Source organism: Camarhynchus parvulus, chromosome 5, assembly GCF_901933205.1.
Source record: "Camarhynchus parvulus chromosome 5, STF_HiC, whole genome shotgun sequence".
In the NCBI taxonomy this organism is placed as follows: Eukaryota; Metazoa; Chordata; class Aves; order Passeriformes; family Thraupidae; genus Camarhynchus; species Camarhynchus parvulus.
In genome coordinates, this window is record NC_044575.1 from 47,945,299 (window position 1) to 47,972,897 (window position 27,599).

The following is a 27,599-nucleotide window of genomic DNA, read 5'->3' on the forward strand; positions in this document are numbered from 1 at the left end:
TCTACTCTCCTACAGAAACATCTGATGACTCGTCAGAGAAGCCTACACTCACTGCATTTCCACATTATCATTTTACCTTTGACAATCCAATTAGTTTTTCTGAAAGACCATCAAACTGGGAGTGAAATGTACCAAGGGAGCCATTTCTTCTAGAAAACAGTTTTATCCAATTGTATGATGTTCAGCCACCAGAGTATTCCTTTATTTGTTTTCTGTGTATATGTCTCATCTAGGTATGGCTTCTCAGGAGTGCTTGAATTTCTTAATATATTAATAGTATCCAAAGGAGAGACCCTACTTATCTCTTGAAGTCTCAAGTATCTAGAATGAAAGATGGACAAAGAATTTTGTAAGTCATATCACATTCCACTAGGAGTTTTTTTTTCCCTGAGGAAACCTGCCTGAATGCATGGATAGTCCATATGGGTCAGCAGCAAGCAATGGAGTGTCCAGCTAAAAATTGCAAGTTCTATTTCTGCTGCAGGGCTTCTTCAGACAAGTGCCAGGGGGTATTATGTGCCCAACAGCTGATCATTCTAGTAGAACACCAGTCAAACAGTGGTCCAAACCTCTGGTGGCATAAGGCATGACATAATTTTCTGTCTTAGGAATGGCTGCCTATTCAAAAAGTGGAACTTTAACAGGAACAGCATTCATTAAGTAAATATCCATAATTAAAAAAAAATGTCTACTGAGAGATTTCCATTCTTTTGTTTTGTTTGTTGCAACCTAAAGATGATATTTTTGTCTGAACTGGTAAATTTCAAACCCTGCCCCAGTAGGTGCATTCCAGTAATGGGCAAGAACACACCTGCTCTTGTATCACAAGCAGTGACATGTTTCTAGTGTATGATCTGCTGGCAAATTATTTAAGCCATCAGCCCAAAAAAGACTATCCAACTTGCATAACTACCCACCTCATAACAGAATTTGTGAGCATTGCCAGTTAACTATGTTTGTACAAGCTATGGTGCAAGTGTGATCTCTTCTTCCTCTCCTCCTGGTGACATCCATACATCCAAAGGAGACATTTGTCTAGAGAAAGGGTAGGGATCATCTGATGGGTGGATGGGAAAGAGGAATTTTAGAAAAGTTGCTCCAGAGACATTTGTGTCCAGGAAGTCATAAGTCCCAGTTCCATGTACACTTTATAATCATCACTTCTGCCTTTACTACCATAGTGTGTTACCCAATTTGCTGTCATTTATTGTCACAGGATGCTCTAGAAAGATTTTCCATTCTGTCATAAGTTCTTCCAGGTCTTCTTCCAGGATCTGGATTTTTTGCTTTGTGTTTCTATGAAGAAAACAATCAAATATATGTGATGACTGCTGATTTTCTGCATTAAATTTTAGTGGTAGATTAATCCTGACAATTAATGAAGCACTATCAAATATAGTAAGGGAGACTTTTATAAGTCCAATGAGAAGGTTGGAAAAGTTAGAAAAGAAGATTAGAAAGAATTGGTGTGTCTCTGAATTGAACATTTCCTTCTTTTTTGAAGGCCTGGGGTATTTTTTTGTCTTTGTAGACTATCATCCCAGCCTAAACACTGAAACAAGGTGGGTGAATAAAACTTCAACAGATCTTTGATCATTCAGACTCTGCAGAAATTCAGGGCAAGTCATTGCTGCCTAGTTCTGTTTTCAGAACAAAGGTTTTTAGAGCAGTCAAGTTCAGCAATTACTATTTTTGAAATTTTAAGGGATCACTAAGATACATTAATCTTTTTTTTTTGCTTCCTCCTCATCAAAGTATTTGATTACTATTTGATGGTTGGAGGACATCACAGTCAGAAACCCTTTGGCTCTCACTGTTGCATCCTTTGCAAAGCAGCAGCTGAGTTCAAGACCTACCCCAGTATTCATGCCTGGTTTCTACCTCCTTTTGAGAGGTTGAGTGGTGTTAAGAGTTGTACATAGCTTACAGAGGGCATACACATGAGTGATACCAAATGGAATTGAGTTATTTCTGAAATGTTGAGAAGTACCTCTGATGCAGAGCATGGTTCTTTTAAGAATTAGGGCATGTTATTCCTCTACTGTTCTTTGCTGTGCCAAAAGAGGACTAGTCACTGGATTATTTATATAAAACTTGTATTAAGTTTTTCTTCATACTAATTATGAGGATAGCATGTGTAGAAATTTATTATTACTTTCAGTATTTCTTACTCTTGGTCTATTTTACCAAGGTTAAGATTCAGACCATTCTCTGTTAGACTTTTTTGTCCTTATCAATGATCCTGACATTATATTGATGAGATAAAAATATAAAAGGGAAGAATCTACAAGCTCAAACTCAGAAAAAGATCTATTTTCCCCCCCTTTAAGCTATTTTGTCCTTCCTACCCTGCAAAACATAAGCAAGCACTAGAAGAGGAAAATTAATCAACAGCAAACCAAATTATATAAAGAGAGACATTATTTTTCACCTATCCTTTTTAGAAGGGTAATTGAAAGAGACAGAAGTCAACTAAATTTAGTACACTAAAACAATGTACAGTACTGTGAGTACTTCAACCTAATGGATCAAATATAGTTCTTTAAACTCTTCCCATAGTAAATCCAAGGAGAGAGAATTGAAAGAGACTTTCTTTTCAGAGTTGTTAGTCAGTTAACTGTAAAATAATTTCCAAAGATAAAAAGATGTCCTTAATGCTTTATACTGTGTTGATTCAGGTTAGAATATTTTTGTTCTGCAAAGTTCCCGTCACCAGAATGTCTTTTCTTCCTTGTACAGACATTTAAAATCCACATTCAGAGCTGTTAAGTCTTAGAGAATGAGACTCATTTGGTTCATTCCTGTCTTACATGTTTCTATAGATGGGCTTGATATCAATCACAGAATAGATTCACATTTCAACTAAGCCAATCCATTGGGCACCTGTGGTCAGTATCACAGTCCCATTTTCTTTTGCTGTTCCCTGGTTATGTGTTCCTGCCCCCTTTGCAGTGCTAATATTGTTGTTCATTGCAGAGGACTACCTAAACCTGCTGGGGGTACAACCCTTAGTTAAAATAGGGCTTGGGATTTTTCTTCTTTTGTTTTCTGAAGCAGAGTTTAAAGCCCCTTTTTAACTAAGAAAGAATTCTATTTCTCTGGCTCATAATACTTTAATATCATCCATTACTGGACTGGATGTGAATCATTCAGGTACTGGTCAAAAGTAGTTGTTGAACAGCTCTAAATACCAGTACTGTCCCAAGAGTTCCACATATCTTTCTGAGAAATTCCCTTTTACCTTCAAACAGTGGAGAATTAGCCAAGTATCCAGTCAAGCTGCATCATTATGCCTCATCACTGATATTTTCTTATTTGGAATAAGATATATATATTCTTATAGAATATATATATAATGCATTAAGTCACATTAAGTCACACATTAAGTCACATGTCAAAGTCAATTATGAAAAACAAACTTTTGGATGCCAAAGAAGAAATGAAAAATCTACAATTACCTCTATTTTCCAACATTGCTTCTAGTAGTGGAGCCTCAGGCATCACCAGGCATTGTCACTCAGCCTGGTGCCTGCATCACATTCTGCTGTCTCCTTGTCACCAATCTAGCAGGTCACAGGGTTAATTCTAGAATGTCCATTTCAAGCTATTAACTTTGTAATCAGAATAAGTGTTGGTTTGGAATGTGATGAAATGGTTTAGAGTAATTTCCAGTGCTGTCAAGATGCACATGCTAGCCCTGTGACTGCAGCAGAAGCTGAATGATTGGCAGGGACAAGCTGGAACCAGTTGCTGCTAGGCTATCCTGTATGGGTTGTTGCATTATCATAAAGCCATGCATATACAATAGGTGGATTTGATTTTTCACAAAATGGATTACCAGTAAGTCTATGAGGTGGTCATGACATTATATTTCACTGTAACATTGAGTGGAAACAAAACACACATCCTTTCTCCCAAAAGCAATGGCCCCCAGAAAGTCTCTTTGTATTAGAAGGATAATGAGAGCCTTCAAAATTTCAGGCACTTACCTGAAATGTGCATGTCTGAAGCTTTGTGTGGTGTAATTATAAAGGGAAGGCATTCTTCCCAGTAGTATATTACCTGTTTGAGAGAAAGAGAAATTACAAAGAACGTGGAGTGTAAAATGAGTCTTGGTGTTTTAAATAGTATTGACTAAGGCCTCTAAAGAATTCCGTGGGCTGCTTGATAAAGCAGAAAGAGACAATAGAGAATTTTCTGCATGCTGGCTTTGCAGGAACATGTTCTATATTTGATTGTTTCATTGAGTGCAACAACAGAGTATGCTAAACATTTGGGATCAATAATGTTTTTGTACATCTTTCTTCCAAAGATACTAAGTTATTCTACAAGAACTGAGCATCAGCAGGAGAAGCTCATATCTAGGAACTAGGTACCCTCTTCCCTTTAAAGGGAAACAGGGGACCAGAAACACAGTTCAGCTTGCTCAGCATCACACTGTAAGTCAGGTACTAAATTGCATATAAAACTCCCAGACAGCACATGTCACTTCATCTCCTGGTGCTTCATACAAGCCCTGAAAAATGTTTGTTCTTGATTAATTGTCAAGCTAAATTATTTAGGTCCAATGTTAATGTCCTGTGGAGGCCTTGTGAACTAAACCAGCCTTAGTCTATTCAGTTAAATTCAAGGAGCTATCTATCTATCTGCAGTGGAAATTATACAAGTTCTTCTCTAAACTCCTTTATAAGTCACAAATGAGAAGCAGTGTATATTCTGGATTGTTTCTCTTGTCCATTTGCTTTAAAATATGAAGGGTAGCACTGAACCAATCATCTGGCCAGTCCTGGGCTGGGAATTACATGAATCGCCTTAAGATGGCAAATGTATGTGCTGCACCAACCAAACATTCATGTGGCTGCCAATTTCCCAAACCCCTTTAGCAGTTAAAATATAATTACCTATGTGGACATGAGATGGTTGACTGGATAGGCTAGATCATCAACATAATTATAATTCTAGTACTCTGTAGGTGTTGTGGAGGGCAGAAGTTAGCACATTTCTGCCTTTTTATCTGAGGGAAACTTCCTAATGCTTCCAGCAGGGAAGTCAACTTGCTGCTGGGTTCAGTGCCTGTCTCTGTTGCTGAGACTGGATTAGTTTTTAAGCCTTTCTCACCTCTCTTTAAGAAATAATAAAAATCATATCTTGCTTCTGAGAAGTTCTTTGCATTTAATAAACAAAAAATCACATGCAAAAGCAAATTCTGATTGCTAGAGTATTTGCAACATCTTGTGTGAACTCTGTCACTGCTTTCCTGAAACCTTCCACTTCATACAGGTGGGCACACTAAACAAGCATAACTTTCTTTGCATTTTGAGGATCTGATCTTTTAAAAATGGTAGATACTGTTTTTAAAGGAAGCTTCTAGTACATCATTAGTAAAAGAACAGGTATATTTTCCTTTTGAAATAATTATTAACAATTTCTCATTTTTGTAGTAATTCCATGATTGCAATCAGGTCATCAGTTTGTAGGAAGAATTCTAAATATATATTCATAGAGGGCATTTTCTCAGAAAAGGAAATAACAATGCACAACCTAGTGTATTAGAGCAGTAAAAGTCTTCCACTGTTTTTACAAGTTGGAGTTAAATGTAAGGCGTTTTGTAATGCTAGTAAAAATAGCTGTGCTTCACTTTCTGAGGATAATGAGGGGAGACAAAAGTGGTGCCTCCATCTTCTGAAATTTTGAGGGGGTAATTACTTTGTCAGGAGATGGTTTGAAACAGATGCTCAGGTAATGTAAGGAATGCACACAAGAGAGTCCAGCATTCCTAGATCCATTTTTATTGAATACAGCCTCTCCAAGATGACATTCCATGCTTTTTTTTATTGAGTGTAATTAGGTCATTACTGAAATGTGTTCTGTCTTCCTCTTCTTAGTACTTGCTACAGCAGCCCAGAATGAAGTTGACACTTCACATTACCTCGTGTTTTAATAGTTTTATATGCAAAATCTCCACTGCTTGTTGGGTTGCCTGCTGGAAGTCAGCTGTGGCCTACCATCAAAAGCTGTGTATCAGGTTTCAAGGGCATGTCATAGTGGGGTGGTAAAACCAGTGGAGCCACATACTAGTCTGTGTGGTAGCCCATAGAAAGGGGCAATCATGCAAGGTGAGAATAATTTTTTTCAGAAATAGGCTTCTAAGATCCAGCTGCCAGGTACTCACAGATTGGGGTGTATCCCTGCCTATGGTTTTGCTCAAGGACAGAGCAAAGCAGGGAGCAGGAGGACGCGTGAGGAGAAGCCCAGGGAAGTTTGGGGGTGGGATGTGGGGTGGAAGACTGAAACTAAGGATAAATTCTTCATCCAAAGGTAGTAGTGGACTTTCTGGTGTTCCATTCTCAACTCCTCAGTGGGTTTTGCCACAGTAGATGCACAGCGAGGCCAGAGTTAAGTCATGCCCTGGTCATCCTGCCTGGAAGAGGAAGACCATGGCCATGTCACACAAGGCATGCTGGAAGTTGGAGGGTGGACCAAGCCTGCAGCTCAGGTTTGTCATCATGTGCAAGGCAGTGTGGGCTGCAGGAAGGCCAGGGTTTGTGAGACGTGGGGTGGCACTCAGGGATGACAGCCTGTGTGTCCAGTCAGACAGCTATGGGGCTCTGCAGGTCCCCAGGAGGAGGGCACTTCCTGGGATCTAGTGATCTGAATGATTACAGTGAAGCTCAGTCAGGAATTTGTGGTTGGAGGAAAACTTTGTTTTTAATACACAGAAGAAATCCTCTTCATGTGGGATACAGCTTTGACTTACCTCCACCTGCAAGTCCATAAAGATGCTTGAAATTTCCCAGCTCATGCTCCATAAACACATTAGACCTACACCACAGCTCTGGCTGACAGCCTTCCAAAGCTTTTAAAACTCTATAAAGTTATAAACATATATAAACCATAAATGTACACTGGAAACAATCCAGATTCAAGAAGCATCTGAGAAGGCACATGGTAAACACGAAGTCAGTAACTTTTATATAACATGGAAGCTACTGGTTTGCTTTAGCACTGCAGAGCTCTGACCACAGTGGATTTGGAAAGCTGGCTGGTGTGGCTGAAGGCAGGCCTATTTCTGTGCTGGAGAAGTGATTTCCCAGGGATTTGAGGGAGAAGTAATGTTCCCCTTTAGCTAAAAGCATCTCTGTGCCTCTGACTGCCTTATGGAGCCAACTACACTAAGTGCACAAAATATGCAGTTGTCATCCAGGGTACAACAGGATCTGAGCAGAGTCAATGGATTGTCATATTCTCCTGCCTTGCTAAATCTCTTCAATTTACAATTTATTTTTCCTTATACTTTCATGTTCTGCAGCTGCTTGTAAACCTGTGAGCCATACCCAGTTCAAGCTGCCTTCTCCACAAAGAGCAGTCACAAAAATGTAGCTGTGGGCTTTTGTCCACATAAAACCATTTCAGCCATGGGTGCTTCTTCTGTTACTGAACTACTTGCTGGGCTTTGAGCCTTCTGTGCCCCATTTCAGACAAGTGGGGTGTTTATTTAAAAAAATCTTCGCATGTATTCAGGTTTTACAGCCGGGACTTGCAGCCACTTAGAACTACAGGCATTTTCAGCCACTCTGTAGCAGCAAAGAAGTAAGTAGGTGAAAAAGCAGCTAGAAACTAGTTTCAAAAGAAAAGCATCCTTCAAGGAAGGGAGGGCTCACTGCTCCATCAGAAGAAGGAAGGCTCAGTGCTGGGCTTGTTCAAGGCCTGGGCTTGGGCTGCAGTTCCCCTGGATGTCACCACAGGAGCCTCTCACAGCCTTGTACTTGTCATTATTCGAAGGCTCGTTTTTAAAAGAATATTTATCCTCTCAGTTAGACTTCTCAGCTTCTTGCCTCTCTATTGCATTACCTCTGAAAAAGTTAACATGAGAATGAGCTACAAAGCCAGGAGACTAAGAGAAAAAGGGACCTGAAGGCTGGGAAGGGCTGTGGTCCATTACGAGGGGCTGGGCTGAGTTTGGGCCCTGCCAGCTGGATCAGTCACCTGGGAAAAGAGTTTCAGAGCCTGAAAGAGTAACAGGGGGCTCATCATCCTGCCTGCGTTGCCCTTTCGGTGGGGTCGGGCCCTCTGAAGCATTTGAGGGGCGCGGGTTCAGCAGAGAGCGGCTGAGCAAGTGCCATGGGAGGGCAGCATTGCTCAGACGCACAGCCCGGCGCCTTTCGGCCCTGTCCTGCACGCATCCGTGGAAGGGCTTCTCCTCTGAGAGCCCGGGCCGCTCCCGGTCCCGTGGGACCTGCTGTCCCATCCACCCGGGACACTGCAGGAGAGCCGGGGTCAAGGCTGAGCCCGTGGTCAGCCTCAGTGCTCGCCTGTCCCTCGGCAAACTCTGCTGCTCTGGAGCTGGTTCGGCGAGTTTTTCCCTTTTGTCTTCGAGTGTCTTCAAAAGATAATTACATGGAGCTGGGGCCATTTGCTCAAGTTACTTTTAATTCCCTCGGTGGTTGTAATGAAGTGTGTACTGCACATCCATTTTACTAAAGTGGTGTATAAGGACACACTTGACTTGCTTTTCCTCTGCAGTTGAGAAAGGACAGATCATTAAGGAAACAGGACCGCTCTGTTATTGGGGCCTTCAAACAGATTCCCTGGCCTGGCTCCTTTGGAAGAGGGGCAGAGTGAGTCTGGGACAAGAGGAGGCTTTGGTAAAGGGCTGTAAAATGCTTCCTCCCACCCAGGCTGGTGCTGCTCCCAGCATCATCGCAGGTTTTATCTCAAAGCAAATAGGCTTGCTAGTGAACAGGAGAAGTGTCCATTAGAGGAAAGAAGGGAGAAACACCCTGCACCAGTGAACAAAACCATTTCTGAAGATTTCCACTTTGTAGTAATGCTGGCAGGTGCTCTTCCCACATGGTTCATTTGGGGGCTGGAGATTTGTGTGTTTAGGTGCTGGCTGGTCTGCCTCATGCTGCGTGCCCAAGGTGCTGTCAGAGGACAGATATTTTCACATTCAAATCTTTCTTTCCCAGTTCTTGACTTCACAGAAGTTGCAGCACATACACAGATGCATGTTCATTTATTATTTCCTGAAAAATTGTCTCCTTGGGGCTGCTCTCCGTAGAAGCGCTATCCTGTAGTCTCTCACAGAGGAACTGATGACAGGGATTTAAATCAAGCCCTTCCTGTATGTCAAAAGAGTACATAACTCCCCAGCCAGAGTGCATTTTGAAGCTGAGATTACATTGGAGCTTTCAAGCTAGAAATATTTTATATAAAGTAATTGCACAGCCTTGTGTTTAAGATACGCACTCAAGTTTATATCTTTGATCTAAGAAATGCTTATTTCCCAAAGTGGAACAGTGTCAATAGGAAATATTCATACTTCAAATATTGCTTCAGGGCTGGGGTGCTGTCCTGGGAGACTGAAAATAGGGCTGTTCTGTTCCAAGTCATCTACCTAAACATGGAAATTTGTGAATAAAAGTCAGAGGTGAAAAAAGGGAAAGTGGACATCAGCAGCTTTGGAATTATTTAGATGTGCATTTTCTCTTAAAAAACCCCACAAGTTACACAGATAATTCTTTTCAATTCAAATAAAATACAAGGGTTTTATTTTTGTCACAGAAAACACAAAAATATTTTTGGGCTGCATAAATTTTATTTTCTTTTTATATTTTAGTGAAAAATATTCTTAAATGTGCTTGTAGGGGTCTATGCAGAGATTAATTGAGCAGAAACCTGTTCATACTTTTACAGTGCTTTGATTACTGGACTTGGCATTGTCTGTCAAAGCTTTGATTAACATGACAAGTTTATGATGAATTTTTGTCCATGGTGAATAACCCAACATCCTTTGCTAATATGAAAGGGGATTATATTATTTTTTTCATATCTACAGATGGATGCAGACACCAGGAAAGGATACAGTTAAATTCCTAATACTTGTTAATAATTTGCCTTTATATTATCCTGCCATCCTTCATTTCTTCCACCAAGTTTCCTAATATCAGGACATACTGGAATGAAAGTATTAGTTTAGAGGTAACTGGGACTGAAGCTCTTGCTTTTACGATCAGGGACATCACTTTAACATGAAAGTGTTCCACCATTAATGAGTTTTTTTTCACTGTTCTGCAATTCAAGGGAACTTTGGGGTCCACCTATGTAAAGGACCAATGTAAACTCTGAACAACCACTAAAAATAAATCCATTTGCTATTTATTATTTTATAGCTGAGTATGGCAGCTACTTCAGAGTTGTGGAAAGAGAAGACATCCTTAGCTGTCTGTGCAGAGCATTTGCAGACTAAGGAGTCAGCAAGCACTGGTAGGATATTTATAATCATGCAGTGCTCTGCTACATTTTCACAGTAAGGCAAATATATTCTCCTGTAGGAATTACTGTGTTCAGTCCTTTGCCCCATGTTAAGCAGATAGTAGCTCAGATTTTAGGGGTCCTTCACCCCTTAAAGAATGTTACATAAATCTACCACTCTGAGTTTAAAAAATGCCATTGTTGTATTAAAGCATTGGAGTGTTTCACAAAAAAACAAAAACAAAACACCTTTTGAACTCCAGATTATAATGAAGGGATCATATAGAAAACAGCAAACCAGTTAATTTTGCAGTGAGAGTAAAACATATTCTTTGAACTCCCCAAGGCAAGTTTTCCTGTGATGAGGCTTCAGGAGGAATAGTAAGCAGGAAATGATTCCTGTGATATTTAGACTTGTGGTTTGCTGCTTTGCAATGTGACACATAAATTGGTGGACAAAAATGTTTATTTTCTATTTGGTGTTGCTGATGAAGCATCCATAATTCTTTGAGAACTTAAAGTGAACTCCAATACTGCACTGTTGTGTTCAGGAGTCAGTGCTGATTTCTTCTCCACATTCCCCTGTGGCAGCCTTAGATGCCTTTATTTTACCATGATGCTAGATTGGTATCAGTCTATTTTCTTTCCTTTCTTACTGTATCTCAACTTGAATTGAGCTTTTGGTGGGCTCACCCCATGCTTCCCTTAGTATCACATTTAAGGCATCCAGATGGGGTGACAGAATGCAATAAGACACCAGCCCTCCATCTGTTAAAAAAAAGAAGAAAGAAAAAAAAAGAAATTAAATACAAGGTTTTATTGTTCTTTAAGTAAGAACAGATACAGTCTGTATGTCAAGGCCAAACTATATGCTATTAAATCTATCCTTTGAAGTCTTCCATTGGGCTGACCAAGGACAGATGGTAAACTGTTATCAGTTGATATGGGATTAGGTCAAGTCGAAGTTCAAGACTGAGGGTAACAGTTAAGTGCCTCAGTTCAGTTGTGAAATGTATTAGTTTATTTAACGAATACCACATAGTCAGCATCTTTGCTACTGTTCTGCTAGTTTAAGAATTGGGAGATTTATTTACCCAAGGATCTCCACACTCCTTAGAAGTTTAATATGGCAAATGTATCTGTTGTAACTTAGAAACAATGAATAGCAATAAAATATTTATTCTTTTGGAGAAGAAAAGAGTTCAGATTTAAGATGAACCAGCCAAAAATATACTGCAATTAATTTAAATTTTTGTTTTATTTTTACCTGGCTCATATATTTGCATCATTTGCCTTTGTGTTTCTATTTTCTTTGCATATGCACCAAGCCCAAAATATTCTCATTGGAGAAACTGATTACTAGTATCAGATGTAGGGAAGCCTGTGGCAGCATTTCATTTCTTACACTTTATTTTCGCACCCAAATAATGAATGAAGACTATTGACCGTGAAGCTGAAATGCTGCATACATGTCAGGCTGTCTATTCTTCAAATTTGGCAGAGGAAATGAACTTGCCTTAAAAACAATCAAACCAAACATGTTTAGAAACAGCTTTTGCAGAACTGGCTGATGTTTGCCATATGACACATGCAATGGACATTAGACATAATTTGGAAGCAAGCAGTTAAGCGTGTGCCAGTGAACGGGCTGAGACAAAATAAACTTTCAAGATCTGGTCATAATCTTGCACAATAATTTTGGGTCAACCTCAGGGTTTAATAAAGTGCAGGGTTTATATAAGTTAAGGACTGATGGGATGAGCCTTTGCTGGCAAAGCTAGACCTAAAAATGCTCAAAATAACTTCCTAAAGAACAGCTCTTCTTTATAACTTTATGCTTTTTTTTTCATCCCCATAACTCCTTTAGAAATTCAGTGAAAAGGAAACTCTTTTCTATAGGTATGTTCAGCCAGAAAAGAGGAGCAATAGTCATGGACCCTGACAGTGCAAAGTTCTCTACAGTCACAGGTGGAAAGGCTGCTATTGCAGTATTGGAATTATTTTTCAAGTATATAAATCATGAAATTAAAACTATCTAAGATTTTCCTAATACTCTTCAGTATATTATGAGTACACATTGATTTCTCCATATGACATTTGTTCTTTTATGTACTTATTACATATGTTAATGTGTCATGTGAATAAGTAAATATTGCCAGAAAAACAGGACTTTTGAAGTTGTGACACTTTGTGCTTCATCACTTGACATTCAACAGCTCTTCTTAATTTTTACAGTTGGGATGATGTGTAGCTGACTGTAGCGTTATACTGTGTTAGTAACACATCCAAACTGAAAAAATGAGACAACCCTAGAACTGTTTCTAGTTCACTCCCAGCTCAAAGAGGTTTCTGTCTGAAGGCTCAGGACTCAATTCCCATTTAAACAAAATTTTAAGCTTGGCTGGAGGTGCTGGGAAAATCACTTCATACCACTTTTCCTGTTCCCTGGATTTGACCTGGCCGAAACTACTGCTGTAACAAGACTGTGGGCTTCCTCCTGTCTGTCACAGGGAATGCTGCAGCTCCCTGAGTACTGCTGAACTTCAGGGCTCAAATGTGGCACTGTCTGGTCTGCAAGATCCTTTGCTATGCTCCTTTCTCCCCTTGCTGCCTGCCTTTCCGTGCTGAACCAGCAACTCCTGGGTAGAATGACAGGCAGGTTCTGGTGGCAGTGGATGGACAAAGCACAGCACAGCCACACAGGCTTCCTTCTTCAGACATCCACAATGTTCTGCACTGCTGTACTACAGAAGCTTTTTAGCTTCAAGCTTCAGCTACAAGACTGCTAAATCTGGAAAAATCATCTTTTCCTTACCCACTCTCCCAGGTAGCTGTATCCAATTCGAATGATACACGAGGGTGGAGTGAGTGCACAAAATAGCCATTTCAAACTTGTTGAGCATTTCTCTGAGCCCTTTCTCACCTCAGTGTAAGCTTTACACAATTACCATAGACTACAGAAGTGGAAAACTATAACACTAGGTGGAAAGAGTCTAGGATCTACTTTCCAGACATTTTTAAAGTCACTCAGAAGAAGCAAAACATTTTCACTTCAGAATCTTGGTCTTTTCCACTTTCTTTTTGATTAGTCATTTATAGCACTTACCTTAACTAAGACCCATGTCTGTACTTGCTACTTGAAAGGAAAAAGCCTTCATTATACTTGGCAACATAAAGGAATGTAAATAATCAAAACCAAACTTCACTTGCTCAGTATATTTTGGTATCCAAATGTGTTCAAAATATGATAATCTATACAGGGTTTGAGGTCCTACATGGAGGTTCCTGCTGTAATTTCATTTCCCCTTTTTCCCTCTGTTTTCCTCTCTGCTCATTCTTTTGAGAAGGGATTCACACCTTCCTTGGTTTCAAAATTCCCTGGCTACTGCACTTCCATCTATTTCAGTCCAATTAGCTCCCTGAGGCTTTGCTTAGTATTCTTGGGTTTTTTGAGGTAAATTTGAGCAGATTGGACCTCTAGAAGCACTTGGCCTCCCACATCTAGTATTAATGTTTCCCTCTGAGGATTCACCAGGTCCCACACTCCAGAAGCTGGAAAGTTCTCGGGACATCCTTCTCTTCACTTCTGAACCCAGCTGGCCATCCCCCAGATCTGCATATAAAGGTATTTGGGCATGTTTCCTATATCCACTCTGCCCACAACATTTCTCTTGGACATTAATGTGTCTTCTCAAGGAACCTGGACAATTCCTAGAGCCTGCTGTGCTTCCTATGGTGCAGAGGAAGAAGGTGTGTGTTTGCTCTGGGATGGGCCTCATGCAAATAACAATGTCAATGTATTAAAGCAGATTAGAGTTCATGGGTGCAAATTGAAAATTAGACTCGTTGTTGTAATTTTTCTCCATAAATAGCAGCAGCAATTGCATTATTTTGTAAAAGGCTAAGATATAATAAATATAAATTGTACACTTGAAAATAAAAAAATCTGTTCTGCAATATCCAGGGGCCATGGCTGTCAAGGGCCAACACAGCCATCAAGAAAGTCTAAAATTAAAACAGACAAGTTGCCAATGCATAAAACTGCCATCATCATGTTCACTTCCCAGTTTGTTTCAATGACCACCCCATCTGTGAAACATATTTCTGTGGGACAGTTAAGGGTTGCAAGCATAAACCAGCCTATTCCAGTGAATGCTACAACCCAGGTGTCGCTCTTGTTTGACAAATGCCTGGGTGGCCCCACTGCCAAGGATATAACCACAGATAATACAATCCAGAAATCCCTTTCCAAAGCAGTGAGTAATTGAAATTTATGTACTTGCATAACTCATTTATTGCTGTGAGAGCAGCGAATCCAAGGTTGTGAGCTGCAGCCATAGGGGCTGTTCCCTGATCCAAGAGGCCTGTGACTTCATTGCTTGAATGGCAGAGCTGAGGCTGGTGACTGGCACTGCTGTTTAGAGACTGGAATGTATGGCTGGGGACATGCCGGATGAGAGGTAAAGGCACAAACTGCTCTCCTTGGCAGGAAGAAAAATACCTCAGCAGGAGTGATGTAAGTGGGTAGGGGTTTGGATCCAAGGCCTGAGGCCAATCTGATAGGCTCTGTTTTCTCAAATGGAAAGTCCCTGATTTGCCTCATTCCTAGCAGTGCAGTAGCACCCACAGAGTCTTTTCTATTTCAAATCCAAATTTAAAGGCTTTCAAGGTCAGTTCTGGTTTTATGCATTATTGTGACTGAGATTTGGGAAGCAAGTTTGGGATACCCAGAAGAATATCATGCTGGAAAAAATCCTTACATCTGGGAGATCTGTTTTCTCTCTTGCTGCTGTCTTGGATTGAGCTGAGGTCATAACTACCCTTGAACTTGTAAAGAGGCATATCTGGTAGCAAAATGTAAAGAGTTTTTTCTATGAAGGTTCTGTGAAGCTCTTAAGTGAGGGATACAATAGAAATACTAAGTATTACTGTGACTAATTAAATTATTTGACACAAAGGTTTGTTTTAACAAGCCTGTGTTCCTGTGTGAGGCATCAAAGCAGGGACACAATCTCAGCATCTGGACTCTGGGGCTGACTTTGTTTTCTCTCTTTCAAAGCAGTCACCTTTTCTTCCATTTTACTGTCTGTCATGATAGCTTTTCCTTTCTTTCAGACAGATGAAGTTTTGGTTAGAATAAGATGCTTGTAATGTTGCATAGATTGGATACCATAAAAGGTACAACATACTATCAACAACTTGCTTACTTCAGTGGTAAAATCTGAGAGTAACACTTCAGTTTTGTAAATATTGAGACATCTGACATGTATCCACAAAGTTTCTTGTCTATCTTCATTTTGTAAAATAAAATGAGACAACATAGCATTTTAGGAGAGAATGGGATGAGACTTTGTTTTCACAATTAGAAAAAATAGTGGTTTTTTTCTTCTTGAGTGGGAGAAAATCACTGACTGCTATTGCTTATGGCGACGAACTTCTCATAAATTAATACCAAGAGGTTTTGCAATCTGAATTGAGGCTATTCTTAGTCCCAAAAGCTCTGTGTGTTCTACAGATGGTGGAGAAATTAGATTTCATGGCAGCCTTTTTTAATCAAGGAAAATGGGGCATGGAAAGGTCAGTAAACCTGCTCTTGACAGTGAGGGGACCATAAGTACTACACACTTCTTGTAATCTGACTTAATTTTTTTTTCTGCACAAACAATGTTCTACATCTTGCCCTGAATCCTGGGTCAAACAGATCTATAGCATGAGGATTGCAATAAACCCCATAAGAACATCTTCTCATCTTCCTTCTCTGGTGGTGAGAGACACAGAGTAAGCTGAATATATGACTTCCTATGTCCTTTTAACCACAGGTCTGACCTTCTTCATAAAAGTTTCTATGTTATGATAGTCGTGTCAGGATTTACTGGTTGTGCTTATTATTAATTAAGAGGTACTAAGTTTAAAAAGTCATTAGAAATCAAATCACAAAGGATAAGTTAAAAACCTTTCTGTGAACTTTGACATGCCCCTGTATTACATCTAAACCCACACCAACAAAAAGAGACATTAATAAAATCATTATATATTTGAAGAGCAACACCTAGCCCATGTAAAGTTTATGGCTACAAATGAATATGTGTCAGGGACCACCGTCAAGTCCATTAGGCCAAAGATTTCACTGTTGCTATTCATTTAGAGGGGATGGAACTTGTGTGTTGCCATGATGGACAGTAACATAAAAAATTTAAAGGAGGGAAAAAAGACCCTTTGTCCTTTTTCAACTTGGCCTTATAAACCATATACACTTCTAGGGAAGTATGAATAAAACCAAAACTTGCTGCCATGATTTACTCATTCATAATTTTTTTTTCTTTTAATCACTGGAAATCTATTCTAGTGCATGTAAAGTCTTAATGAGACCTAGCAGCATGATGAGTGCTGGGAGCAATCGCCCTTCAGCCTCATGCCTGCAGACGCTCTCAAGGCATGCATATATCTCATTATGGCTGAACGCCCTGTCATGTGTTATTCCTTACTTAGTGACAATTTGTCATTGTCACCCTTGACATGTCACTCTGCTGCAGAAGGATTTGACTGCAGTGCAAAATGTGACAATCAGATGAGAGGATTTTGTAATCTAAACTGAAATATGGGGCTGAGAGAGACTAATTTTATTCAAAAACAATCCTAATATAACATAAATGGGAAGAAATGTTTTCATTTAAGGGTTTTTGTTAAGGTTCCCTTCCTTTGCCTTTTTCCAGCCCCTGCTCCCCCACTTCAATTATTCCTTAGGATAATGCTTTTATTTTTGAAGGATGGAGCATTATGTTTTAATACCATGCATTTTCAATTAAGTGCACTAAGATCTGTGGATATAACTATTACTTAAACTTTAAGTAATGGTTACATGTAAAAATTAGGGAAACATATTGTACTTTAGACAAATTACATTCAGATTACTTCTTATTATAAATGGGGTAGAAAATGGATTTTTAGCTCTGGCTGGCCAAAGAGCCAACATTTGTATCTACTTCATTTGTTTAAATATATTTCAAGCCAGATTGAAATCCATATTGCCTGACATTAATTGAGTACTGAAGCATCAGTGTACTCAAGTTTCATAAACCACTGATGAGTGAGTTTCTACAGGCTTGATTTAAAAATATACTGTCCCTTTTATATGAAAATTATATTCCATTTATAGCGTAATTCTTAAAGCCCAACATTAAATGGTATAAATCTTAATAAGATGAGTGTAAATATGACATTTGTGCTGTTGAGTTGACATCTTGTTTACAAAGAAAATTATATTCTGTACTTGGTATTTATTAACATCTTCTTTTGTATGATATTGTAGGCAAACTGTTTTTCTTTTGAAAAGCAGAATGGAGATGAGAGCAGGGTGGGCTGTGAGATGGACTGTTCCTGAAGGTCACTTACAGGGTTTTGCTTAGGCATCTCATCCTGGACAGGATATTCCATTCCTGGGCATCTTTTGACAATCAATCCTATCAGGTTTCCCAGTAATTTATTGGCTTTGTGGCACTGACAAATAGTCAATCATTCCAATGGTAGCCTATAGGAAGTCGGGTTTGAGCTCATGTTTCCAGAGGTGAAAGACTAGGGCAATTTAACCCATTTTTCACACTTGTAATTTTCAGAGAAGCAGACATTATTTGAACAAGATTCTGGATTCTGAATTTCACAAAGAAGGTGCAAGGCTATGATTTTTTCTTCAAGTTTCATCAAATTTTTCTGCATAAGATGAATGAATGAATAAGTTACTAACTAACTAACTAAAGATGCCTCATCAAGCAGCTTTTACTGGCTGAACCAAGTGTCCTATGGCCTTCATCAAGCTGCGCTCTCTCTGAGGTAGGGAATGACTGCTTTTAAGTGAATGCATTATGAAGTGCCATCTGCAATGTGCCATCCTCCTGGATATTTTTATCAGGACTAACATAGCTCTCAGGATGTCATGGAATGAATGTTGGATAATTTGTACACTTGATTTTTTTATTTTTTTTCCATAAAGCTCTTCCATACTATTATTATAATAATAAAGGCAGCTTTCTGCTTGAAATGCTTTTGCTGCTTTCTCAGTGTACTTAACTGAAGTTTTTTTCTTTAAAATCTTTAACATCACAAATTTTGTTTAATAATACAAACATTGTGAATGAACACAGTATGCCTTGAATAATCGAGGCTTCTGTGAGGGGTGTGGTGAGTGTGGATTTTTGATATAAATTCTATTATCTCCTTCATTTATTGCCTTCAGAACCAGGAGAAACTTGTCCTTATTAAAACCAGAGAACATGGTGGATCTTTAGTTCACATTCCAGGAAGATCTGTATTTTTTCTTTTTTTGGGTACTCTGTTTCAATTCACCATCTGCAAGACATGGGAAATCTTAGCTACCTCACAGAGAAGTTAATGAAATGCATTGAGGTGGCTGCAGGCATTCAGATAAGAGGTGGGTGAGCATGAAAGGACCAGGTGAATCTCTAAATCATGACTAGCAACTTTTGCTTTTTTTGTCACCTCTTTTTTTCATGCTGGGTACTCCGGTCCTCTCCCATGTACTGGCTTGACAATTATTCTTTATTTTTTTGTGTTAAGTCATCTCTTTAGGCTAGGTAAAGCCATTTTTCTTCTCATGGTTTGCCTCCTGTTGATTCATCAATTTAGTTGGCTTAGTGGGACCTCCTTTTGATGATGATGAGGTATAACTTCACCAAAATTTTCACGGGAATTACCTTGGAGTCATTTCTGTTTCATGTGTTGCAGGGCATATTTTCAGGACATCTGAGCCAATGTATTAGGTCATCATGGTCAAGGAATGGAGCTTAACTCTCCTGTACCCTAACTGCTGGTCTGGCTCAGAACTGCACATATGTTGCTTGGTTTGGGATGGGTTTGGCTCAGGTGTTTGGGTGTTTGACTTAGTCAATTTAGCTCAATCAAATTCAGAAACTAGGCCAGAAATGAAAACAACAGCAGCAACAACAACAAAGTAGGCATTTCTTTGCTGAGTTAGTTTCTCTCTGAGTTTCTCTGCTCTGGACTCACTCCAACATGTCCACCTCCTTCTTATGTTGGGGCTCTAGAGAGGGACACAGCACTGCAGATGGGGCCTCAAAGGAGGAGTAGAGAGGAAGAATCACCTGCCTCAACCTGCTCGTCACACTCATGTTGCTGCAGCCCAGGGTACAATTGGCTTTCTGGGCTCCAAGCACACATTGCTGGGTCATGTCCATCCTCTCATCCACCATCAAGTTGTTCTCCTTAGGGCTGCTCTCAATCCACTGCTGCCCAGCCTGTGTTTGTGCTTGGGCTTGCCCTGACCCTGGTTCAAGATCTTGGACTCGGCCTTGTTGGACTTCATGAGGTTTGCACAGGCCCAGCTCTCAAGCCTGCCCAGGTCCCTCTGGATGGAATCCCTTCTCTCCATTGTATCAGTGGCACCGCAGCTTGGTGTCATTGGCAAACTTGCTAAAAGTGCATTTGATCCCATGTCCATGTCACCAACAAAGATGGTAAATGGCATATCTCCGTGCTGGGTTGGTTAATTAAATCAGCAAGGTGTAAACATATAGAAAAATGTTAGATGATTTGTAGCAGGAGTGGCAAAAGAAAAAGAAATAGGGCAGTGTTTGTGGTTTTGGGCTGTTGTTGTTTGGCTGGGCTTATTTTGAACAGCACTCAAAGAACAGTTAAGGAACCAGAACAAAAGTGTTAAGAACCAGAGCAATGTATTCCTAAGATCTTGGAGATTTTGATAACCTTTATCCAGACTCCACTTCTCATAAGGAGGCACTTTCCAGCCATCAGTGGTGAGAAACATTCCATTCTGTATGGTCAGCCTCAGTCTTTCCTTCTCTACAACAAATTGTGCTCTGTGCTCAGCTGGACCTTATTTATGGAGAAGGACCTCAAATTAGCCTTATCATTTGTTGTAGGTTTGGCATGATGAATCAGAACCTGAAAGCTATTGGCTGGAGAGAATTATTTAGTGGAACGAATTTCAGAGTTAATCTATTCATAGAAATGTAGCAAATCACAGCCCAAAACTAATGTAATTTCTGCTCCCTCTCACCCCCTCCAATATCTGCTTCCCTTAGCATATTCCTTTAAACTTATACTTTAGTAGCAGGAACTAAACGTAGATATTGAAGGAAATCAAAGTCTCTGAACTTCATGTTCTTTTAGTAGCTGTTTTTTTGACATTGGGCTCACATAAAAAACCTGTTGCTCTGAACTGGTATCTCCAGAGACTTAATACAGTGCTGAGGCCACTACGCCTGTCTCTCCCTTGGCAGAGTACTTGGTAGTTGTTTTCCATTTGCTAAAAGCTTTATCTCTGGAAACAAATTGCATTATTACAGAATAATTCTCACAGATTTTTTTTTGTTTTGCTTTTTTGGCTTGTTTTTTATTTAAACTTCCAGTTTTTAAAATTTTACTTTGATTTTTTGAAAGCTCAGGAGAAGTTTTTCAGCAGCAGGTAGAGAGAAATCTCAGGTGCATGCTGAATGATGGGATTGTAGATGAAGAATGGACACACTGTTTGCTTTCATTTCTGTTTTTTTCTTTGTGTTTTTTTCCCTCTCCTGTAACTTTGCAAACATTGCTCTGCTTTTTGCAGGAAACCAGATTTTTCTTCCCATTAATATGGTTTTCCAGTTGAAATAGAGAATCAGTCAGCAAGGAAGGCATCCTAGAAGCATTCTAGGAGCATGCTAGGAGCCTAAATCTCAGAAATTCAGGTAAGAAACAAGGGGTAGAGTTTAATTTCCTGTCCTAGACATGTGCAAATATATATCTGTTGCTGAGCCATTTACTTTGAGCCTATGCAGACTTTATGTATTTTATCTCTACTTGCTTCAGTAAATTCAGAGGATCAGCAGCTAAATACACTTCTTCATGGCTATGTCATCAGACCTTTTGAAACTGAAGTTGGAACAAGTGTATTAGAAAGGTCAGAAAATACATTTTTTGAGCCTGTAAAAATAATAACAGCTTGCATAAGTTCACTTACTTAAAACCTACTTTTACTTGGGAAGCTGACTTTTTAACATAGTTGTCTGTGTATTTTTGTGGTTAAATAATTGGTTAAGATTTGGCTTGTCACAGGTGTTTCAGAAAGTAGAATTCATTTTCTTGAGAAAGGAATCATTTCAGCTCTGTCTTTTCACACTGTTGCTGAAATTAGTATATACTGCTGAATATATCACCTTCTTTTTAAAATCCACTGTCCAGATCTCTCAGAAAGAGCTGTTACACAGTTCTTGCAGCGGCTTAAACTTCATAGGAACTTGTGGTTACTCCTTAAACCTGCAGCTACTTTGAACTCTGAGATACAATCAAGGTTAATTTCAGTATCCTAATGCCTCGAAACTGATACTTATGGATACAGAAATCCCTTCTCCTGGTCACAACAGTGTCACATGCAAGCTGGTCTTTGCATATGGACAGAATTGCGTTAAGGGAAAATTAAATGCTATCAGTTTAGACCAGGGGCTTTGCAAAGCAGATAGCCTTTAGAGCTATTGTGGTTTTAAACGCCAGGTTAATTGAGAACTGCTGTATATTTAATAGGGGGGCCTTTGGGATATGACTACAAGGACTCTTTGTTGTTCAGCAGTACATTAGGCAGAAACTGCACTTCTGAAATGGTCATAAAAATCCCAGGAGGCATAACCATTAATGGGACACTAAGCTCCAATTAAGGGCATGGCCCAAAAGACCAAGGTGAAAAACATGGTCCTTAGCATCTGTCTCAGAGGAACTCTGATCCAGCTCCTTGATTTCAGCTGCAGAAACATAACTGCAAATAACAAAATGTTTACTCTGAAAAACCCCCATACTTGTTGTCTGGAATGTAAATAGGAAAAACAAAAAGAGAGAAACCAAAGGGTCTTTCAAATTAAATTCTCCAAATTCCCTAAAACAAAACTAGAACTGCATATCACAGCTGAGAGTTCTGATCCCTTTTATCTTCATAGGATTTCACAACAGTTGCAGTCCAGCCCTCTAAACTTCATCTTACACATTTTTAATATTAAATTGAATACCTCCACAAGTTTATATTCAGAAACTGCAAAAGGCTTTCCTCTGTGACCCTGTTAAAGTTTTGTTTCTGTTTTGAGGGGTTTTGTTTGTTTGTTTGTTTTTCTGAGTTCCATGAGACACAGCCACCTAGTTTAGTCAGCGTGCTGGTAACTTTAGAAATGAATTACCGGGTCTTATGGCCTTCTTCTGGTCCAAGACTGTGATGCTGCCTCAGATAGACATGGATTTTCTGGACTGTCATAAACATACATTTTCAGAAACACTGGGTCCTTAGAATCCAGCTGAAAATGACTGGCATCTTCTAGAAATTTTAACCTTGATTGCTTCAATTACTTTAGCAATTACATTAGTAGATAAATAATTTGTGTCTCTATGTGAAAAACTTCCACTGTTTTATTCTGCTTATAATACAAACTTTTCACTGAAATTTCCCAGAGATAACCTAGCCATTTTCCATCTAGACAGACCATCTGAGTGGGATGTTAATTAATATGACACTGTGGAATTCAGTTTAGTGAAGTATCACAAAAAAGGAAATTAATTTCAATCATTGACAAACTTGTCAATTTAGTTGTATTGATTTTTTTGATACCTCTACAGCACATGGCAAAGTTCATACATTGTAAAATACATCATTATTATTGGCTCACTCTGCTGGATGTAAGTGGACTGTTATTATTATTTTTTTTCAATAAATTGACATTCTTTAAGTGTATAAAAATGCAAAATTATGTAAGGGGCTTTTATTTTTACTTTACTTTTTTTGATATAATATCAATTTACTATCTTTAATGGTGAACTCTCAGTCAGAGAATTATTTTCCAGTGCTTAAAGATATTTGGTCTCAAAGCAACCTGAAAACCAATTTTTCTTGGGTTGGCAAAGTTTAGCAGAAAAAAACCTTGATGAATCTGTTCATTAGTAGCTGTTGGCCATGAGCTTCCTGGTGGGAGCTGGTATTCTTCAGAGGCTCCAGGTCCACCTGAGGCTGGAGTGGCTGTGGGCCCCTGGGATGAAAGTTGTTGCTAAAGCAGAGTATGGATGTCTCTCCAGTTGTCTCTCCCAGGGCTGTGGTGTCAAAGCCCTCTCTAAAAGCAAAGATCAGCTGCAGAATGCTCAGCCTCTACAGCGTTTTAGAAGTCAGTGTCCAACACTGTATTTTGCTTTTGTCAGACTTCTGTGATGGAAAATCAAAAAGGCAATTGTCGTTCTGCTGACTTCAGCTCCAGCAAAAATAAGTGGAAGGTGTTCTGATTAAGTTTCTGATTTTGGTCTGTCTCTTCAGAGCATATAGAACTGCAGAAAACCTGTATTTGGCTTGTGCCTGTAAGTTTCCTGGTTTTTAAATGCAATACTCTCATATTCCCACCTGAGGTCATTAGCCACAAGGTAGGTTAAAAAAAAGTTTGAAGGATGGATGTAGCTGCATAGAAACCCAGGCAATCTGCACTCATATTTATGCTGATGCTTCTGAAATTCATCGTGTTACTCTGTTAAAACTCAGGTCTACAGAATGTAGTGCTTCTCTAAATTTTCAAATAGAATTTTTATTCTGAGGAGTGCCTGTAACAGAAGAGGGAAAGTATGTATTTCTGATGCAACGCTATTGCTTTGCATTTCAGCCTATGAGACAGACAGTAATACCTGAGGTTTGGTTTTGTTTTGGTGGGTGATTTTTTATTCTTTAGTGTCCCTAAACATTGTTTCAAAGTCAGTAAAAGACACGTGGACTTCTGAGACATCTATAATATTTTGGGGAGGAAGGGGAAATAATTAGAAAAGCTGAATCCTAAACAGTTGAGGTTGAAAAGATTTTTTTCCAGCATTAAGTGTATAGTAATGGAACCAATCTTCCCTATAGGAGAATGCATTTAGTTATTGTCAAAAGTTATTTGGTGAATTTTAGTCCTTCAGGCAATTACAATCTTTCTCCACACAACACAAAGATTCAAAAAAATCAGAATACACATTTCTGTGGACTTCAATTTCAGAACCTTCTTATCTGGCCAAAATTTTAATTTGTCGACATTTGCCACAAAAATATTGAAGTTTTTCCGTTCATAAGCTAGACAAGATATTTTTGGCTAGAAATATCATGAAAGAAATAAACTCTGACAGAATCCCTAAATTAAAATCTGCTTATCTGAGCTGAAGTTGTTTAGACCAGTTTTCACAGTAGTAAGTCTGAGGTACGATAGTGGAGTTTCCTTTTCCTCCAAACATTTATTGACTTCAAGGCTGGAATTCCCAAGCTGCTCTGTGTGACCAGCCAATCAATGTTCAGTCCACCAACTCAGAATGGGGTTGAACATTTGTTTGATCATTTAAGTCCTATTTTAGCAATTTCTTCAATATAGAGAGAAACTGAGGCAGAAATGGGCAGTGATTGGTTCCATCTTCTTGTACATAATGAAAGTAACATATTACCCATTTTCAGTCCTGGGATTACAGTGTTTTTCCAAGATAATATGCAATGCTATATTTTGTCCTTAATAAGGGAGAATATTTGCTGTCTCATTCCTTAGTAGGGGTGTTCAGACTTAGCTGTGACAGGAGTAGCAGTCATTTCTTTAGTTGGCACAGTTAAATTTGACAGGGATCATGAATCAGAGCCCTGGGATGACGTAATTTTCCGAGAGGGAAAGACTGCTGGGTGAACACTTCTTTGCCACTGCGTGAATCACTGCTTTTGTGGTCATACAATTAGGTGCCTACAATTAGTCAGTCTAAGGACATAACCTATCTATTGACCCAGATAGCAGATTGGGCTGCAGGTCGTCAGATGTTACTTCATTACAAGGCTCTAATTACCTCCTTTAGTTTTCCCTTCAGGACAATACAGGTAGGGATACCTGTCAGGAATGTCGTGAGGAGTTTGCAAGGAGCATTGAGGACGATGCTGTGTGAGTACATGGGCCTGGACTGCTGGTGTCTTTGAGTGCCTAATTCCCACTGAAATGGCTGCTGAGCACATGCACGTCCCTGGCACTCTCAGCATTAGTGTTAGTCACCAGCTAAGGATGGAAAAAGGAGAATTGGTTCAACCTGCTTCTGTGGGTCTCTTAGACCTTCAGGTATGATGCAGCTTTCTGGAGAGGCTAGAAGACTAAGGTTTTGTTCCTTTTCTTCATGAGCAGCAGCAGAGGAAGGAGAGGACAGCCAGCTGAGTTCTCTTCTGTGGTTGCTGATGTGAGACCAGGGCAGAGTTTGGCCTGGAGGATTTAGACTGCTTTTAAAATCTGCCCAGCAATCTCATTAGGTAGTTCTGGGGCCATTGTGCTGCAGTGGATTCAAGCCTGAGAGGGCACCCTGGTAAGCTTTCCAGCTGAACCCTTCACTACTGCGTTAGGGACTCATGCAGAGCCAGGGTGAAGTTTGTTGCCAGGATCAGGGCCAAGACATGATTTAAAAAAAACAGGAAAAAAGGGTGTAAGGGCACAATCAGCTGTTCATGACTGAGATGTGTTTCATGGTGTGAAGCTGTACTCAGTACTAAGGCATATTTAAAGTGAATGCCAGGTACTGCATTTGGCCTTCCAGCTATTAAACATCACCACAAAACAGTCAGCAGAGCAATGTCATCTAGATCACTTTGACACAATTGCAATCCACAATTAACAGGCAATGAAGGACTTCCTAAAAGCACATGTTTGACACCCTGCTTTGTCATGGGTTTTTGTACTGTTGCAGGGATTAAAAAAAATTAAATTAACTTTGTGCTAGTGCATATCATATTTGGACAAGGGACTAGATGAAATGATTAGAATAATAGCCTTAGAAAAGATCACATTTCCCTACTGTGCCAATGTATTTGACTGCATACAGCAACCCTTTTAGGCCACTGTTCACAGTGAATTGTAACAACTTCCTGCAAAGATCTAAGTTCTGCATCTTTTGAATGGCAAATTATTAGAACTAGGTCAGGTCTAAGAAGAAATAACCATCTTTGTTAACCAGAAATAACCAGCTTTATTAATATGAACTTCACTTTTAGGGTAGTTCACATGAATAAAGCTCTGCTAATAAAAAATACAAAATCACCTGATTTTAATTACCATCCCTCAACAAAGAAGGGATGCATCCTATATCATTGCTAAACACTACAGGTAAACTGTCACCTGGCTTAAAGAAGCCTCTGGGGCATTCTCTGTGAGGTTCATCATTAGTTCTCTACTTTCAAATCAACTGAGTGATGGAAAATAGAAAATCTTGAACAAAAGAACATTTACCAGTATTTAAATATCAATTTTCCTAAAAAAGTATTTTGTAGAGTGAGAAGTACTTTTATGAGATTCAGAAAAACTGAAGCAGCCAGTAGTATACAAAATGTGTGGCTACATTTGCTAACAAACATCTTCTTTTTTTGACTAAAGTGTACCTGTATCTCTCCAATGTGCTTTTGTAATCTCAATAGTAATAATATTTGCTGCATTTTGGGTCAGAGCTGCTTCATAGGGCAGGAGCTCTATGTAACATTCACATCAGACCATGGAGGCCTATGGTCATCTCGTCCTTATTCCCTTTATTACCCCTTTTGCCCCAGAAAATCTTTTCTTTATCTTCCTTTTCATTCGAGCTCCCTGTATGTGCATGTCTTTGTTGAGGCTTTCGTGCCATTTTATTTCTGCTGTACAATGTTTCTGAGTTCCTTAATTCATTAAAACAGAATAAGTTTTTCAAAGGAACATGAGAAAAATTATAAATTTAGTTGTAGTTTTGTAGGATTTGACTTCCCTTAGACTTTGAAAATTTAGCCCATATAAGAACTAAATTCAGATGATTGGTATGTTCTCTCCTGAACTCAGATGACTGTGACAGGCCACCCATCACAGACTAACTCCTAGGTAGAACAATATTTTCTGGAACTCACTGTTAGTTACCTCTGTGGTGCATTAGAAGATCACAGCAGCTTCCCTTAGAAAGTTAAGATAAAACACAGGGTACATACGTGGGGTGCTTTGGGAAGGCTGTACCATGTCATATTTCAAGACTGATCAAGCTAACCACTCCTATTAAGGCTGCCCATTTCTCCAAGATCTATGTTTTGATCAAAGCATCTCTATAGATTATCTTGGAGATATTTTCCAACCTTAATGATTGTATGATTTTTTTTAAAGAAGTCAATTTGCACTAAATATCAACTGAAAGCAGTAGAATGGTTAGGACATACTGTTGCATTTGTATAGGATTTCTAGACTGGGAGAATTTTGAGATTGTACTTGGGTCCAGTAAATGCACACACACTCACAGGCACACATAACAAAAAAGATTTTTGTTTCAAAATAATCTTCATTACATGAGGATTATCATAATTGTCATTT